Raw genomic sequence first — 20,589 nt, 5'->3', positions numbered from 1 at the left:
TAAACCCGGATGATACCATGTTTCAATGAAATATGCTCCAAGGCATAAAATAATAATGACCTGTGTGAGGTCATTGTTTTCCTTGATAAAAACGCAAACTATAATTTACTTCAAAATCATATTCGTCTGATAGTTTCTGTTGCCGATTTTGGATTTTTTTTTTTTAAAGTTCAATCTATGATAGGTGTAAAAAAATCGTCATTGCCCGAATTTTAATTTTAGAAACAAATAATGTGAAGTTTTGTTAATTTATCGCTACAAAACAGAGAAATTATCATATATGCGAGATGAATTTTAATGTAAAACTTTCATAACACTTTAAAATAAAGCCAGATTTAACATATTCGTGTGTAATTCACACTGAATAGGTTGATTGATTGATGGTTACTTAACGTCCAGTGGCAAATATTTGATACATGTTCAGGACGATACACACTGAATAGGAAATCATACTGTGACCTACATGTATTGATATTCGTTTTCGTGTAACATGTACATGTATCACGATTTCGTTCCCCCTTCGTGTCAGTTCTTAACTTTTTTACATTTATGTATACCTTTTACTCTATCAAATGATTAACTAATAAAATATTCTTATATTCTATTGAATAACATTCACGTACCTCACAATGAGGTCGGGTGGGGGGAGGGTATATAATTATATCCTGATTATCTGTTAAAAAATGTATTGCTATTCAAAAGAAAATCATTCTGAATATTTAATTCGATTCAATTAAAATTGTTGAAAAAATAATTACTTTTCCGCAATAAAATGTCTTTAAAAACTGACAAAAAAAACATAGCACCTCCCCCTTTCCATAAACTAAGTTGGTACAATAAATTACCTACAAAGTGTCTTGCATTTTTCATTACACCGTTATCAGATGGTAACAATTCATTTGTGTCTTACTTCATGCAGTTACAGTAATATTTTTATTGTGTATGGATAATACTTTCTAAGGTTTATATCTAGATTAATTTGTGAGTTTTATTTCACATTCTAAATGATCCGTAGGGCGTATTAAAACCTGAACGCAATAGAAAAGAATATCCCAGTTAAGTGTGATCGGTAAAATAGGATGCTAAATTTTGCAAATATTTATAAAAACAATATTTTGTTGACGGTATATAAGTCAGATAATGCATATTTTAAGGTTTTTCTTGTCGTAGAACACACCTCGGGGTGTCAGGATTGCCTAAAGAAAGACCTCCCTACGGGCGGTCTTTCATTTGATCAATCCTGATACCCCTCGGTGTGTTCTAAGACAAGAAAAACCTAAAAATATGCATTATCTATAACTTAAACAATTATCTTAGATTATGTCTCGTAAAGATCTGTGAGAAACTGTCGATGATCTAATATATTACTTTCCTTAATAGGTTTATAATCATCTTACTGAAATGTTCTTTAAAGGTTTTGAAACGACAAGCAAAGGTAAGAACGAAAAGATATAAGAACGGTCAAACGCATACATAACTCCGCATAACCATATATCTATAACTGCGCTTAAGGAACAGTTGCACATGAACAGAAAAGCAAGCTCATACATATTCTCGTAAGTGGCAACTCAGTACAAAAATTTAAAAAAACACCAGACGATTATTCACATGCTGACGTTGCTCTACACATTGAACAGGAAAATAATCTTTTCAACATTTTGGAAAACAATAATTAAATTAGTCATATTTATTAATATGTTACCATTCAATAAACATCCATCGTCTATGAACCGCAATATCTTTACACTTAATATAATTTACATACGCTCAGGATTGCAAAGATAAAAAAATGTGTAATTGCTTTTTGTTTATGATAATAATTGTCATCCATTTGTTTGAAATGTGACCTCGATCATTCTTCGTCACGGTATCAATGTTTTGTTCATTATAGTCGAAACATTTTACTTTGTGAAAATTTAACGAAAAAGTAGTTGCCGATTTACAAATTTATGTACACATGATACCGAGCGTTTTCTCTAAGTGAATGTTTCATCACCAGCCAATTTTTTTTAATGTATGTGCTTATTTGTTTAAAGGAACAGCTATTCATGTTTATAAATGGAATTTTCATATGACTTTCCTCTGTCGAATATTAAGGAATTGCCAGTTTTAACCCAATATCTATCCCCGACAATCAATATATCGTGTTTATTTAAACCTATCAGTAAATTGATGTTTGATTGTAAAAGACGTTAAAAAATCACAACTAATATTTCCGACTAAAATATTCAAACGTTTTCATTCAATGTTTGCATGATTTGGATTATTAAATTAACATAATACCAAAACGATTGAAAAAATGTACACCTTTTTATAATTTATCGATATAAACATATTCCGTTAGTTTACTTGTGGATTTACCCAAACACATCATTCTTTGGTTTTGATCGTATGTGTGTAAACATTTCCTTAACAATTCTCTCGTAGATCATGCATATGTTTACCTAAGGGACGAAGAAACAAACTGAAGAAACATTTGTTTTATATCTAATGAACTATTTTGTGGTACTGTTAATGTGTTTTTTCTATATGATATTTTGTTTTTCTTTGTTGGCATAATTGTTATTTTTTAGAGATTAAGATTATAACACAATGTTGACTGCTGGACCCCAATGTTTGACATTTTCACCTATTATGTCTGTTTGTTTTGCTCACACATTGTTGTCAATATAACGGAATTTTAAGCTACTGTCATACATGCGAGAGGTTTAGCACGCTATAAACTATATTTAATCAACCATTTTCTACATAAGGAATATGACAGTTGTTATACATTCGTTTGATGTGTTTGAGCTATTGAGTTTACAATTTGATAAGGGAATTTCCGTTTTGAATTTTCCTTGGAGTTCGGTATTTTTTTATTTTATTTTTTAGATTGCCGTCTCCCTGACGAATACTATTTTTCTCATTTCATTAAAGGTCATCCACTATAATGGTATATTTCGATTAATACTTTTATTCAGTTGTTTTTTTTGTTTTTATTTATTACGGTAGTCGTCATAAGTTTTACTAAATTAAAGAAAAAAACTCTTCAAAGATATCAGCCTATTATTTTGTAAACCAGACGTTCGTTTCGTCTACAAAAGACTGATCAATGACGCTCGAATCAAACATGGTTAAAAGGCCTAATCAAAAAGGAAGATCAAGAGCAAGTTATGAATGACAGCCTACTATGTGTTTGTATTACATTCATAGACGTTCATTAAAAAGTACTGTAGGTTATCCATATTATAACCTATTGTCTGTGTCATTTGTACTCTTGATTTAACGAGAGGAACAGGTATGTTTTGATTTACATTTTCTCAGTTTAATTATGCAAACTGCAAACGACAAATCTATTCATAAGGACATCTGGTAAGTTATAAATATATAATATCTATAATCATTTTAACATTAAGCGGATTATGATAATAAAATTCTTACTATGTCATTTTAATACACTCAAGAAATTGACAGTTATTGTCACACACGTTTAGAATGGAATAGTGATCAAATCATGCAGAGCTCGCTTTCATACAAAACAAGTACACATAACATTTTGTTTGATGAACCCTGTCCTGTTTTATGTCGATTTAACCGAAAAAATGAGATAAGAATAGCCGAAAAGAAAATCCGTTTATGATTAGAACGGTACACACGAATTCATGCTTACGTTTTAGGGTAATGTAGAATAAACGGTGATGGCATGGAAAAACATTACAGTAAACACATAAGGAAACAGCCATCCAATTCTGGACGGGTGTAAACTTCCAAATAAAACGTGCATGTAATGGTGTTTGGCGTAATAATGTATGATGTATTGTGTAAGGCAAATGAGGAATGTTGTATGGTGTATATATCTTAGTTCGTCTAATAAAAGATGTATTAAAATTTCCAATTTCTTTAAACATTTCAGCGGATAATTTTGAAAGGTGTCAATCATGTATGATTCACATTTTAGAGGGGAAAGTGAAAAGTAAAACAACAAAAATACCGAACTCCAAGGAAAATTCAAAACGGAAAATCACTTTACAATTGGCAAAATCAAAAGCTCAAACACTTCAAACGAGTGGAAAACAACTGTCCATTTTCTTATGTAAGGGATATAGTATAAGGGTTTGTACGTTTTATTTAGAATGATATGGTGTAAAGGTGCATGGTGTACTGTGCAAAATGGAAATACCATTTTATGAATTTCGGAAACGCCTTTCTTCATCAGAAACGCTTAAACCTAAATAATAGGAGCTATAACACCAAAATGCAAACTCAGATCAATTTTGCCTGATCTATGGGAAATGATGTAATTGCCATTTTTTTAAGGTATATGAGGATAAAGGGAATGGTGCATGGTGTAAGCGGATGTTCATTTCATTCAATGACAATTATCAATGAAGAGGCACATAATACATATGGCAATCATCCTTATTCGGTTATGGTGCAAATCAGTATCGAGATGGTCAAATTGTGTTGTGTGCTTATGTTTGTGTAGTTTTAATCAAAAACACAACATACTACTGTTTGTTCATTGATCACGCATGTCTATAATATAGTGTCATTAACTGGCTGTGTTTGTATTGGCCCTGTTATAGATTCGAGGTTAATTGTATTTACCCCAAGACTCGAAGATTTATGTTTGTGTGTGTGTGTGTGGGAGGGGGGGGGGGTGCATATACAGCTGATCGAGAATCTTTTACATTGCCAATATAGAAACAGTCAGTTCATGACATTTTTATTAAATGACTCTAATTATTCGATTAAACTGAGAAATTTACCGTGAATCAGGTACAGGAATAGATATTTGAATTTATCTTTTCGCAGTAACGATGCATCAATATTGATTTAATATCTGATGTCTTGTCCAACTACTTAATCTCTGCTTAATCAAATTATGTTATCTAGCAAATATAAAGTAGCTTTCTTACTCTGTTATTATCTGCGTTTCGATGATTGATCGACGGAAATGCGAAAGAGTGGTAACAATCGAAAAGGCTGTGGAAAATTTCCGTTTCAAATCGTTACAAAACACGTAACTTTTTAATTTTATTTTAATATTAATGATGTATTGATGCATGGTGTACTTCGTAAATGAAAATGACACTTGAAGTTCTAGAATCGCATTTGTGGATGTACTTCATCAGAAACGCTTAAACCACATCAGTTGAAAGCCATCAATAATAAGGAGAAACATTAAGAGCTATCTGACCAAACGGCCAACTGAGATTAATTTTGTCTGACGTATGGTGTAAGATATAATTGATATTTGTAAAGGTGCATGGTGCATACTGTTATAGTGAATGGTGTATTGTGCAAGGAGGAAGTTTATCTCTTTCAAGGACAGTAATCAATGTAATTATCTTAGTTCGGTTATTGTGCAAAAAAGATATCGATGTGTTAATCGTTATTTTAGAAGTAGTAGTATCATCAGAACAACGTGATATGATTGCTTTCAAATTGTGTTGTGTACTAATTAACGTGTATATTTACCCAACAACACAACACACTCTTTGTTGTTTATTGATCATGCATATATATAAGATAATGTCATTAATTGGCTGTTTTTGTATTGGTGCAGTTATATTGCAATTCCCTTGAATATTTTACCTAGTAAATAATTTTCAATGATGTGCATCATTTATGATTCAATTTCTAAAGGTTGAAATGAAAGGATAATGTACAGTCTTGTATGATATATTGAGAATGGTGTCTGATGTAATCATGCATTGTGTACTGCGTAAATGGAAATGACACTTTATCAATTCAGGAAGCGCATTTTTGGATAAACCTTCATCAGAAACGCTTAAACTAAAACATTTGAAAGACTAAGATTATGTTTGCCTGACGTATGGTGTATGAAGTAATTGTTATTTGTAAAGGTGCATGGTGCATACTGCTAGAGTGAATGGTGTATTGTACAAGTAGGAAGTTTATCTCTTTCAAGGACAGTAATCAATGTAAAGGAGCAAAAAAACATATGACAGACGTTGCAATCATCCTATATCGGTTATTGTGCAAATAAATATCGATGTGTTACTCATTATTTTAGAAGTATTAGTCATATTGTTTAGTATCAACAGAACAACGTTATATGATTGCTTTCAAATTTTGTTGTGTACTAATTTACGTAAAATTTTAATTAACAACACAACATACTGTTGGTTGTTTATTTATCACGCATATGTATATATATATATATATATATATATATATATATATATATATATATATATGAGTCTAAAAGATTGTGTAACAATACCGATAAATCTATTTATCGGTATTGTTACACAATCTTTTAGACTCATATAATTTTCCCTGTTTGTGTAGTATTGTCAATTTTGATGATCCAATACCTATTACGTTTACTGGTTGGTAGATTCTTATAGACTCTATATATGATGAACTTTTACAATATAAAGTCAAAAAGGTGAACAGGAGGGTGCCTTTTGTGTTGACTTACCATCCAAAATTTGACAACTTATCTCACCTAATCCGCAAAAATTGGAAAGAAATCGAAAAACATCCTAAACTATCCAAGATCTTTCCCGAGCCACCTGTATTGGCTTTCCGTAGGCCCAAAAGCCTTAAAGACTTGCTGGTGAGAGCTGATTTATCCTCTTAAGCAGGTTCTTCGTCTGTGGGCTCTTGTAAGGGTTGCGGGAACAAACGATGTCTGACTTGCAAACAAATACTGGTTACCCAGACTTTTAACAGTCACTCCACTGGTACAGAATACACCATATTTTGCAATGTTAATTGCAAGACTACAAATGTTGTGTATCTCCTACAGTGTAAATGTGGTAAACAGTATGTTGGCGAGTCAGAACAGCCGTTTCACAAACGAATGAACGGTCATCGTAGCGACTACCAATGCAAGCCAGACCTCCCTCTCAGTCGACATTTGTGATCCCCTGACCACACTAAGGCAGATCTCAATCGACTGACCATTACAATCATTGACCACAACTCTGCTTGGTCTAGGGAGGATAGACTCACTCGGGAAAGATTTTGGATAAGAAAATTAACAACTTTGGCACCAAATGGGATAAATGAAAAGATGTAGTTCGACTCCATGCAGTGCTTCACATTTGGGTTATATTACTTATTATTACAGTCTCTGTTTCTATTTCTTTACTTTACTCATGTCTAAAATCTGTTGAATATACCAATTTAAATTGCTTAATTTTTTGAGGGATGTAAAAGTGCCAAGCCACGTTCAACTAGTTAACCTTAGTCAAAATTTATTATCATATTTTAACGGCCGTTTGTTTGCGATGTTTAAATACGCAGACTCTGTTGTAACTACTCTACCGTTGTCAAATTTGAAATATTTACAAATTTAGATCGTTCAGTGCTGTTTATTTGGAATTCTTATTGACGCATCGTTCTTGTAACATCATAACTGTCGTCACCGTTAAAGCTTTAGAATTGTGCTTGTTCATATCGCACATTATTATTTTTATTTAAAGCATATATTTGAACTCTCGGCTGTAATTAGTCATATAACCTATGTCGTGTTTAACACATATTTAAAATTGTGCAAGCGTCTTACCTGATGTTCGGTTTGACTTTTTTATTGTATAAATTTCAAGATTGTTATAGTTTAATTTAAGTAGACTGATATATGATTCATTCAACATCACAATCATATTTACTGATGATGGATATCTGTTATCCGAAATATTTATAAATAATTACATTTATAGTTCCTTTTTTTGTTATTGGTGTTGTTGTGTACACTTTTTAGGCGTTTATATAATTTATTTATTGTGTACATGTATCGTTACTCGTAACGATCCAGCGCCCTCGTGGGAAAAATCGTTGACTATTATTCAGAAGTTTTATATATATTTTTATTCTTAGTCTGTATCGAGTGATTTATCACGCGATCCGATTTTTCTTACAGCCTTACCACCAGGCAAACTATGTCTTTTTTTTAAAAAGCTTAGAGCTTTGAGTCTTAAAATAGTTAAAACCGAACATCATGTATCAAATTTAAAAACTTATCTGTCTCAAGGTATTGTTCCGATGGGGCTTATTTTGAAAGCTTCACCCCTTACCACCGGTGAAAAATCTATCAGATTTATGGATAGATGGAATAATATTCTCCACAGTAGTTCCGTGAAATTGATGGATCTATTACACGCTGAAGCGTCTCATAAACATTTAAATTTACAAACTAGTTATAACCATCTTTACAACAAATCATGCCAAGAACTTTTCGGTCCTGAATTGCTCACCATCAACGAGCTCCTCCATGACATCTTGCGCATTGAATCCCAGAAATTACACAAAAAACAAATTAACAAATTTTAAACGAGACGGCGTACTTTTAGATACTGTTGTAAGAGAGCAGACCACCTTAACTCTCAATCGTACCATCATAACCGGAAAAAAATCCCGGAATCGCCGATTCAGGAGAAAAAAACAAAGTTGTATGGACTCTACAAACACTGTAGTCAATTTGTCTTCAGTTGCTTTGTCGGAGACCGAGACTAAGGTACTGTCAAAAGGTCTTAATTTTTGTCCCACGCCGGGCAAAATAGATTCTATACTTTTGGAAGATGACCTAGACAATTTAGCAAGATCCCTCAGAATCAAGGAATATTTTTCCAAGGACACCACAAAAAGTACCACTGATAGTGACACAAGTGATCTCGACTCAGATGACGACCAAGAAGATGTCGATATTCCCAGATTCAGGAAAAAAAGTTCATGGATTCCTAAACCCAGTAAATTTGCTACTTTAGAACATATTATTGACAAAATTAAATCCGACGTAACACATCTGTCCACTGCCACTTCCCAAACATTCAACAATTTATCGTCTGAAGAAAATGAAGCTGTGCGGCTACTTAAAAACAGAGACGACATTATAATAAAACCAGCAGATAAAAGTAGCGCTGTTGTTGTCATGGACAAATGTGACTACATTCAAGAGGCAGAACGTCAACTCTCTTATAAGAAATTAGACTCTGACCCCACCCCTCAATTCAGCAAAGAGATCACCACAAACCTGAAAAACATGTGTGAACAGGGACATATTGATGAAAACACATTTGAATATCTAAAACCTGAAAAATCAAAGCCGGGGCGTTTCTATCTTCTGCCCAAAATACATAAAGTCAATAATCCAGGTAGACCAATTGTTTCGGCCAATGACCACCCTACAGAAACATATCAGAATTTATTGACTTTCATCTGAGACCACATGTGGAAAATTTACCATCCTATATACAAGACACAACACATTATCTTAAGAAAATGGAATCTTTGAACCCTCTCCCACCTGAAACGATCCTTGTCTCGCTTGATGTTACCTCCCTCTATACTAACATCTCCCATGATGATGGTATTGAAGCCTGTAGGGAAGTCTGGAACTCTCGTAACACCTTACATCCACCGACTGAATGTCTCATCCAGCTTCTAACTTTGGTATTACAATGCAATAACTTCACATTCAATGGTGAACACTTTCTCCAAGTTAATGGATCAGCAATGGGAACAAAGATGGCCCCGTCTTATGCCAATATTTTTATGGGGAAATTAGAACAGAGAATTCTCAATTCTTCTCTTTATCAACCCCTCTCTTGGTTCCGATTTATCGATAATATTGACATGAAGTGGGATAATACTGAACAAGAACTAAATTTGTTCATTCAACATGCCAACGATGCACATCCCTGAATAAAATTCACATATGAAATCTCTGACTCTAAGATCACATTTCTTGACACTACAACGCAAGTGAGGGATGGAAACATATTTACAGATCTGTATTGCAAGCCCACAGACAAACATCAATATCTATCTCCTTTGAGTTGTCACCCTAAACATTGCACCAAGAGCATTCCCTACAGCCAGGCCATACGAATAAAAAGGATTTGCTCCACCAACGATATTGCAAAAAAACGACTACAAGAACTTCGCGGTCACCTAAAAACATCGGGGCTACAAAAGAAACGACATTCATAAAGGTTTTTCTCGTGCTAACAACATCAGCCGAGATGAACTTTTACAATATAAAGTCAAAAAGGTGAACAGGAGGGTGCCTTTTGTGTTGACTTACCATCCAAAATTTGACAACTTATCTCACCTAATCCGCGAAAATTGGAAAGAAATCGAAAAACATCCTAAACTATCCAAGATCTTTCCCGAGCCACCTGTACTGGCTTTCCGTAGGCCCAAAAGCCTTAAAGACTTGCTGGTGAGAGCTGATTTATCCTCTCAAGCAGGCTCTTCGTCTGTGGGCTCTTGCAAGGGTTGCGGGAACAAACGATGTCTGACTTGCAAACAAATACTGGTTACCCAGACTTTTAACAGTCACTCCACTGGTACAGAATACACCATATTTTGCAATGTTAATTGCAAGACTACAAATGTATCTCCTACAGTGTAAATGTGGTAAACAGTATGTTGGCGAGTCAGAACAGCCGTTTCACAAACGAATGAACGGTCATCGTAGCGACTACCAATGCAAGCCAGACCTCCCTCTCAGTCGACATTTGAGATCCCCTGACCACACTAAGGCAGATCTCAATCGACTGACCATTACAATCATTAACCACAACTCTGCTTTGTCTAGGGAGGATAGACTCACTCGGGATTACAAACTAGTTATAACCATCTTTACAACAAATCATGCCAAGAACTTTCCGGTCCTGAATTGCTCACCATCAGCGAGCGCCTCCATGACATCTTGCGCATTGAATCCCAGAAATTACACAAAAAACAAATTAACAAATTTAAACGAGACGGCGTACTTTTAGATACTGTTGTAAGAGAGCAGACCACCTTAACTCTCAATCGTACCATCATAACCGGAAAAAAATCCCGGAATCGCCGATTCAGGAGAACAAAACAAAGTTGTATGGACTCTACAAACACTGTAGTCAATTTGTCTTCAGTTGCTTTGTCGGAGACCGAGACTAAGGTACTGTCAAAAGGTCTTAATTTTTGTCCCACGCCGGGCAAAATAGATTCTATACTTTTGGAAGATGACCTAGACAATTTAGCAAGATCCCTCAGAATCAAGGAATATTTTTCCAAGGACACCACAAAAAGTACCACTGATAAGGCCACACAAGTGATCTCGACTCAGATGACGACCAAGAAGATGTCGATATTCCCAGATTCAGGAAAAAAAGTTCATGGATTCCTAAACCCAGTAAATGTGCTACTTTAGAACATATTATTGACAAAATTAAATCCGACGTAACACATCTGTCCACTGCCACTTCCCAAACATTCAACAATTTATCGTCTGAAGAAAATGAAGCTGTGCGGCTACTTAAAAACAGAGACGACATTATAATAAAACCAGCAGATAAAAGTAGCGCTGTTGTTGTCATGGACAAATGTGACGACATTCAAGAGGCAGAACGTCAACTCTCTTATAAGAAATTAGACTCTGACCCCACCCCTCAATTCAGCAAAGAGATCACCACAAACCTGAAAAACATGTGTGAACAGGGACATATTGATGAAAACACATTTGAATATCTAAAACCTGAAAAATCAAAGCCGGGGCGTTTCTATCTTCTGCCCAAAATACATAAAGTCAATAATCCAGGTAGACCAATTGTGTCGGCCAATGACCACCCTACAGAGAAAATATCAGAATTTATTGACTTTCATCTGAGACCACATGTGGAAAATTTACCATCCTATATACAAGACACAACGCATTATCTTGAGAAAATGGAATCTTTGAACCCTCTCCCACCTGAAACGATCCTTGTCTCGCTTGATGTTACCTCCCTCTATACTAACATCCCCCATGATGATGGTATTGAAGCCTGTAGGGGAGTCTGGAACTCTCGTAACACCTTACATCCACCGACTGAATGTCTCATCCAGCTTCTAACTTTGGTATTACAATGCAATAACTTCACATTCAATGGTGAACACTTTCTCCAAGTTAATGGAACAGCAATGGGAACAAAGATGGCCCCGTCTTATGCCAATATTTTTATGGGGAAATTAGAACAGAGAATTCTCAATTCTTCTCTTTATCAACCCCTCTCTTGGTTCCGATTTATCGATGATATTGACATGAAGTGGGATAATACTGAACAAGAACTAAATTTGTTCATTCAACATGCCAACGATGCACATCCCTCAATAAAATTCACATATGAAATCTTTGACTCTAAGATCACATTTCTTGACACTACAACGCAAGTGAGGGATGGAAACATATTTACAGATCTGTATTGCAAGCCCACAGACAAACATCAATATCTATCTCCTTTGAGTTGTCACCCTAAACATTGCACCAAGAGCATTCCCTACAGCCAGGCCATACGAATAAAAAGGATTTGCTCCACCAACGATATTGCAAAAAACGACTACAAGAACTTTGCGGTCACCTAAAACATCGGGGCTACAAAAGAAACGACATTCATAAAGGTTTTTCTCGTGCTAACAACATCAGCCGAGATGAACTTTTACAATATAAAGTCAAAAAGGTGAACAGGAGGGTGCCTTTTGTGTTGACTTACCATCCAAAATTTGACAACTTATCTCACCTAATCCGCGAAAATTGGAAAGAAATCGAAAAACATCCTAAACTATCCAAGATCTTTCCCGAGCCACCTGTACTGGCTTTCCGTAGGCCCAAAAGCCTTAAAGACTTGCTGGTGAGAGCTGTTTTATCCTCCCAAGCAGGCTCTTCGTCTGTGGGCTCTTGCAAGGGTTGCGGGAACAAACGATGTCTGACTTGCAAACAAATACTGGTTACCCAGACTTTTAACAGTCACTTCACTGGTACAGAATACACCATATTTTGCAATGTTTATTGCAAGACTACAAATGTTGTGTATCTCCTACAGTGTAAATGTGGTAAACAGTATGTTGGCGAGTCAGAACAGCCGTTTCACAAACGAATGAACGGTCATCGTAGCGACTACCAATGCAAGCCCAATGATCCCCTGGCCACACTAAGGCAGATCTTAATCGACTGACCATTACAATCATTGACCACAACTCTGCTTGGTCTAGGGAAGGTAGACTCACTCGGGAAAGATTTTGGATAAGAAAATTAACAACTTTGGCACCAAATGGGATAAATGAAAAGATGTAGTTCGACTCCATGCAGTGCTTCACATTTGGGTTATATTACTTATTATTACAGTCTCTGTTTCTATTTCTTTACTTTACTCATCTCTAAAATCTGTTGAATATACCAATTTAAATTGCTTAATTTTTTGAGGGATGTAAAAGTGCCAAGCCACGTTCAACTAGTTAACCTTAGTCAAAATTTATTATCATATTTTAACGGCCGTTTGTTTGCGATGTTTAAATACGCAGACTCTGTTGTAACTACTCTACCGTGTCAAATTTGAAATATTTACAAATTTAGATCGTTCAGTGCTGTTTATTTGGAATTCTTATTGACGCAATCGTTCTTGTAACATCATAACTGTCGTCACCGTTAAAGCTTTAGAATTGTGCTAGTTCATATCGCACATATAATTTTTATTTAAAGCATATATTTAAACTCTCTGCTGTAATTAGTCATTTAACCTATGTCGTGTTTAACACATATTTAGAATTGTGCAAGCGTCTTACCTGATGTTCGGTTTGACTTTTTTATTGTATAAATTTCAAGATTGTTAAAGTTTAATTTAAGTAGACTGATATATGATTCATTCAACAACACAATCATATTTACTGATGAAGGATATCTGTTATCCGAAATATTTATAAATAATTACATTTATAGTTCCTTTTTTTGTTATTGGTGTTGTTGTGTACACTTTTTAGGCGTTTATATAATTTATTTATTGTGTACATGTATCGTTACTCGTAACGATCCAGCGCCCTCGTGGGAAAAATCGTTGACAATTATTCAGACGTTTTATATATATATATATAATGGCAGTCAGCAGGATTTAAGAACATTTGTTGTTCGACCTGTTAGTCAAATGCGTTTTGTTAAAATATACTTTTTCACTTTTTTGATCTTTTGGAAAATGTTGTTTGTGCTGTATTTAGACCCCTCTAACAAGAAATTTGTTTTGCATGCACACGTATAAAAATTGCGGTTTTTATCCAACGCAATCATAGGTTTGAACGTTGTTTTCAATTTAGACTTGTATATATATATATATATATATAGATTGCCTAACAATGTAATTTTAACACACTATTTAGTATGTAAATATAAGAATGTTTAAAATATTAACAAAATGATGAAAATAAACGCAATATTTCGCTAGACTAACTAGCTTTATCAAGCGTGCATCTATCCAGGTGAAATCGGATGTAGATGATAAGAAACTTTTGCAGCTCAATGTATATGTTGCACTTGAATTTAGCTGCCTTGAAAATAATACATAATTTGGATGAAGTTCAAGATTTTTTACAAAATTGGTAGTTGAAGTTAGCAACGTCCATTGGCCAATATTACAGGATAAAAAGGACGATGCTGTGTACTAAATTATTCTTTATCTTTCCTGTATCTTTTCTCATCTTTTTCGTTAAGACCATCAGGTTCTAAAGTGTGGAGTTGGTGGATCCAAAAATTTTCTCTTCTTTTCTTTTCTTCTTCCAAATCATAGAAGTCAACACCGAGTGGGACACCACGGCGAGAAGGAGAAGAGAAAATTTTTGGATCCACCAACTCCACACTTTTGAACCTGATGGTCTTAACGAAAAAGATGAGAAAAGATACAGGAAAGATAAAGAATAATTTAGTACACAGCATCGTCCTTTTTATCCTGTAATATTGGCCAATGGACGTTGCTAACTTCAACTACCAATTTTGTAAAAATCTTGAACTTCATCCAAATTATGTATTATTTTCAAGGCAGCTAAATTCAAGTGCAACATATACATTGAGCTGCAAAAGTTTCTTATCATCTACATCCGATTTCACCTGGATAGATGCACGCTTGATAAAGCTAGTTAGTCTAGCGAAATATTGCGTTTATTTTCATCATTTTGTTAATATTTTAAACATTCTTATATTTACATACTAAATAGTGTGTTAAAATTACATTGTTAGGCAATCTATAATTTTATGTGTGTAATTGAATTAATCTCTGTACTGATTAATCCACACTCCCATAGATTTGTATGTCATGTGCTGCTATTTATAGGCACGTATATATATATATATATATATATATATATATATATATATATATATATAATATAGTGTCATTAACTGGCTGTTTTTGTATTGGTCCTATTATAGATTCCAGGTAAGCTGTATAGGCCCCAGCACACGAAGAATCGAGGGCTAATACAGCTGATCGAGAATCTTTTAAATGACCAATACAAACACAGTCAGTTGATGAGACTTTTATTAAATGATTCGATTAAAATAAGAAACTTCTCACAAAATTATACGTCAACACTAAACGACATGTACAGACAACAAAAACAACAACAATAGATCAGTAATTTAAAAATAAAAAAAGATAATACTATTAATAGCTTTTCAATGCACTGTAGATTTCAACAAGATGTTAAAAGATATGTTGACTATCTCTGAATTGATTATTTGCCTCTGCTTAAGATGTCAAGGTAAGTAATGAACATAATTTAAACAGCATCAGTTATTTTATATAATTATAAGGATAATATGATAATCATAGTTTTTTAGTGACTGTATTTAGTATTACATGTTTGTTTAACGATACGGACTACAAATTCATTTTATCAAGTTGTAAAAATCGTATATGTTTATCCTGTTTCTTATACCTAATCGTACAATTTTCGATTATTTCTGTTGTATTTCTCTCTCTTTCATTCTCTCTCTCTCTCTCTCTCTCTCTCTCTCTCTCTCTCTCTCTCTCTCTCTCTCTGTGTTTCTGTTTGTCACATTCAATGTGTAATTTTTGTGAATGTGCTATTACGTATTATGCAAATTAATAAATTCAACACTTCTCAATAATTTTTCAAATCAGTGTATCATATTTAAAAATTTCTGATACACATATAATATAAAAGAATTGTCTTTCGTTATAGATATATTAGAAGCATCTTTATATAATAAACTCTTGCTTAAAGCCACGTCTATCTGTTGATATTGATATGTATATATAAATCTTGGTCAGGGACAAATTACTATCAGCAATCCTCAAAGATTCTGTTAGACGATAAATTAGTCTGCGTCTAGTGTAAAAAAAAGATACGCAATACGTTGTTACATTTATAACGATTTCATTCGTTTTTCTTGTTTTCTCTTGTAATTCTGATCACTATTTTATTATGTAATACTATAAGAGTATGGGCCAAATGCTTTTGATTTAAATGATAACTAATGCATAGATAGCAGAGGTGAATGAGTATTTTTGACTTTATGTTGCAACAAACTATTGACAAGTTGTAAAATTAACAGTGGATATGTTGAATTTCAATTTCAGGTTTTCAAAATAAACTTATCATTTCGACTTATGGTACTATCAAAGAACTTAACTTGCAAAATGGAGAAGAATTGGAACTTCAGACTGACCTTCATAGCTTTATCTATTCTGTAGACTATGATTATAGAAATGGATATATATATTTTTCAAGATATACAAAAAATGATAAACAAAGGTATGAAGAGGTTGATGACCATTTTTTAGTTACTTTCAACTATAATCAGACAATATTTTGAATACCATTGAAACAAATTTTAACCATTCTAACTTTAACAATACAGTACTATGTGGAAGTTTTGCATATTCTATAATGTCATACATGCTCAAAATGTGTCTTCAACAAATTAAGTTGGAAAACTGCTAGTGTTAAACGATTTTCAAAAGTGGAGATATTCATAACCTACCATATTTAGACAGTATCACTCATTATTTGCATAATGTAACATTACGGAATATCAAATTACATGTTTAAGGTAAGTACTACTATCGTTTTGATGGTTACACGGCATAAACACTTGAATTCTAGAATTGAAGCATAACCATTTCTTTTTAAATATTTGCATATCTTACGAAGTTCAATTTTTGTTTCAACGCTTATACAATGTGAATGCAATTATATATCGTTATAGTTTACACATTTGTTTATAATTTTTGGTTCTTTAAGATTTCGATATCCACCAGGACAAATGACGGATTTAGTACCTGTTACTTTTGCAAGCAGACCAGTAGGTTTGGTGATTGACCCTTTATATAACCATGTGTATTGGACAGAACGATCCACCGGGAAGCTTTGTAGATGTAATTTAGATGGGTCACTAAAATCAGTTATATTGAAGGATGATCCACTCTTTGCTCTCACATTTGATTATCGGAACAGGTTTGTATTAGAAAATTACAAAAACACGTTAAACTAAAAAAAGATATCAAATAACATATCAACGTAGTTTTTTATATAGATTAGACCGTTGGTTTTCCTATATGAATTGTTTTACACTAGTCATATTGGGGATTTTTATAGCTTGCTGTTCGGTGTGAGCCAAGGCTCCGTGTTGAAGCCGTACTTTGACCTATAATTGTTTACTTTTCACACATCGTGACTTGGATGGAGAGTTGTCTCATTGGCACTCATACCAAATCTTTTTATTTCTATTTACAATAATAGTGTTACAAAAGAGCATTTTTTTTATCAATGCAAAAATATCCGTTGTGTTACTCTTTTATCATTTTCCAATTGCAGACAGAAAGATATGTTGAGTCGCAATATCCCCTTCGATATTAACAAGCATTCTTCGAACCGCCTTTTTCGCGACATATAATGTCCCTATCGTACTATTTCCCTGTATTTGTATAGCTACTATCTATTCATAATGTTCTTTGTCATATCTGATAATATTGAACGAAACCCTATAATTGAAGAAATTACCTGACATGTCTAATGTAGGCAGTGTATTGCTTAAGATAACGGTAGTTTCATATCAAATCAATCCTTAACAAAACAAATCAAGGTAGCGTACAAAAACTGAGGGAATCTCATGAATTCCAAAAAGACCGAGACTTTTTGTATCGACAGGAAATACGTCTCTTGCTAGGCATGTTCAGCCTGCCATTCGAATCCACACTCAGTCAACATATTTAATCAAGAATCAGTGAGACGATTATAATTGTATTTTAGGATCTAAGACTGTAAAACCTAGAGTCACGACATATTGTTTTACTCAACAAATAGGTGTTGGTGACGGTAAAACCTATGAAGTATCGATTTCAGTCGTTCTTCCCTATGTCAGAAATGCTACACATATATTTACTGTTTTACTTCAGGCAATCATCGTTTTATTTATTTAAATTTCAGATGGCTGTATTACAGTACGGATGGTACAAAAAAATCAATTAGGCGATTGAAACTTAACGCTTCTGAAAATCAAACAATCATAAATGTTCAATCAGAACTAGTTACTGGTATGAGCATTGGTATGTTGTCTTAAAATAATAACACTAACAACGGAAATGCTATATAATTTGTCACATGTCACATAATCATTTTAGCCATACATTACAAAATAAGGATGATCCCTTGCAATTTGATAACTAATGTTTTTACGGTTTTTGTAGAAATAGAACTGACTGTACTTTAGTATGTAACGCATCCAACTGCCCATGTACACAAAATATATGTTCATTTATACTTTACTATGATTTTGATAATCAACCATTTTGTAATATTTATACGAATTATGTGTACTTGTCAGGTGTAAGACACACACAAATAAACAACCCCTTGTAAAACCAAGGTGATTGTCACATTGTTTTGTAATAAACACATTGATAAATATATTTCGATACTTCAAATAAATGCAATCAAATTATGTAAAAGCAGTTAATTTGATTACCGGATAATTGGACTGGTAAAACATTGGACAGGATTTTTTTTAAAAGCATGCGTGTTTGTCAAATAGAATTTTAAGCATATCATCTTTGATGTTTTTTTTCTAATACTTGTGTCATTCAAACATGTTCTATCACCATTCACTTTTAAGTTTAAAAAAAGATTGTAGAATGTCGTTATCTGAATACAACCACTGCTTTGATTTCCACAACATTTAAGAAAACACATGGTTGATTGTTATATTCGTGTTATCAGTCTTTACTTTTCCCGGTATCGTTTTGTATATTAATGTTCCTGCAGATATATTTGTATTTTTTTTTTGCCATGGTGTTGTTGACTTTATATGACTTAAAAAATATTGTTCCCTTTTGATATCTAACACATATTTTAATATGATCATCTGAAGACATGTTTATTGAATATCAGTGCCTTGGATTAACCGAACAAGGAATTGGAAACACAGTCTGTTTGAAGGTATTCATATAAATCAAAGTATACTATGTTGGGTACAATAAGATTGTTTTCAAATCGATGTCACATTCATGTAATCGGCCGAATTTTTTTTCTTCATTAGATAATGATAAAGATCGCCTTTATTGGATGGAATTCAATAATGGGTTCTTGAAATCATCAACATTAAATGGAAGTAGTGTCATAACGGTTTTAAACACAAATACAAACAATACAAACCAAGATATCCATGTGTACCGAGGCAACGTGTACATTGCAAATGGTAATTCTTTACTTAATGTGACACCAGGAGTATCAGCGCATGTCATTTACAATAATACAGGAACAATATATAGTGTATTTATTCATGATGAAAACCATGAAATACGTACGTATACTTAATACATTCGATATTCTAATTGTTTTTAAAAGGATTTATGAAAAGTGTTTTTAAGTGATAGATCTAAATTTTGTTAAAAATAGAAATTTAAAACAGGTTTATATTTCTTAATTTTAAATTGATTAACAGTTGAATAAATTAAGATAATTCACTGCATTTAGTAATATCATTAATTTTAGACAAACGACGATGGAGTATCTCATTGAAGTAGATTACGTTATATATTTCTTATTGTAATGATTCATCAATGTATTTAAGCATTAATTATACAGTTAGCAGTGATTATGTTCATTTGGTTTGATATTCGGCAGGAAATGTATTATTTAACACAATTATGTTTTCACGTTCTTTATTTACTTTTTCTCAATTATGTAAATATGTGTACTTGCTAGCTTAACTGATCGCTGTTTTCATCCATGCAAATTTTTTTTCACTAAATACTTACAAAGTAACATAACAAAAATACCGAACTCCAGGGAAAATTCAAAACGGAAAGTCCCTTATCAAATTGTGAAATCTAAAGCTTAAACAAATCAAAGGAATAGAAAACAATTGTTTTATTCCTGGTTTCATACAGGCATTTCCTTATGCAGAAAATGGTGGATTAAACTTGGTTGTATAGCTAGTTAACCCTCTCAATTGTATGACAATCGTATAGAATTTTGTTATATTTACAACAATGTGTTGACTACATGTATGAAGAATCTTGGTATGGACATAATTGTTGAACCTCGTACCAATTGTTTATTAAAATGGGCTAGTTACCAGTATCTCTAGAAATTGTATGTCTGACACTATCAAAAGCGTTACGTTATTACGTAACACAATCTTCGTTTTTTATACTACATTTTAAACTTAGCCAGTGTGATGTTCTATAAACAGGTACTGCATCTAACGAGCAACACTCGAATATTTATCACTGTCTGCGCATGAGCAAATGTTCAGTAGAATAATTAATACCGTGTATAAATATGTTATAATACGACAGTCGTACAGGATAAATCGTA

The 20,589-nt window shown here is 33.3% G+C and overlaps 1 long non-coding RNA gene across 1 annotated transcript; it reads left to right on the top strand.

The window, feature by feature from the left end:
• The first annotated feature begins 3,231 nt into the window (after positions 1-3,231).
• On the top strand, positions 3,232-20,311 carry LOC127736849 (uncharacterized). The gene is made up of 6 exons (XR_007999219.1): positions 3,232-3,280; positions 15,436-15,507; positions 16,350-16,524; positions 17,014-17,226; positions 18,199-18,317; positions 19,307-20,311. It is a non-coding gene; the product is annotated as an uncharacterized LOC127736849 (long non-coding RNA).
• The last annotated feature ends 278 nt before the right edge of the window (positions 20,312-20,589 follow it).

This window comes from Mytilus californianus, unplaced genomic scaffold (genome assembly GCF_021869535.1).
Source record: "Mytilus californianus isolate M0D057914Y unplaced genomic scaffold, xbMytCali1.0.p SCAF_38, whole genome shotgun sequence".
In the NCBI taxonomy this organism is placed as follows: domain Eukaryota; kingdom Metazoa; phylum Mollusca; class Bivalvia; order Mytilida; family Mytilidae; genus Mytilus; species Mytilus californianus.
The sequence above is the reverse complement of the archived record's forward strand: the minus strand, read 5'-3'. Positions and strand labels throughout refer to the sequence as shown.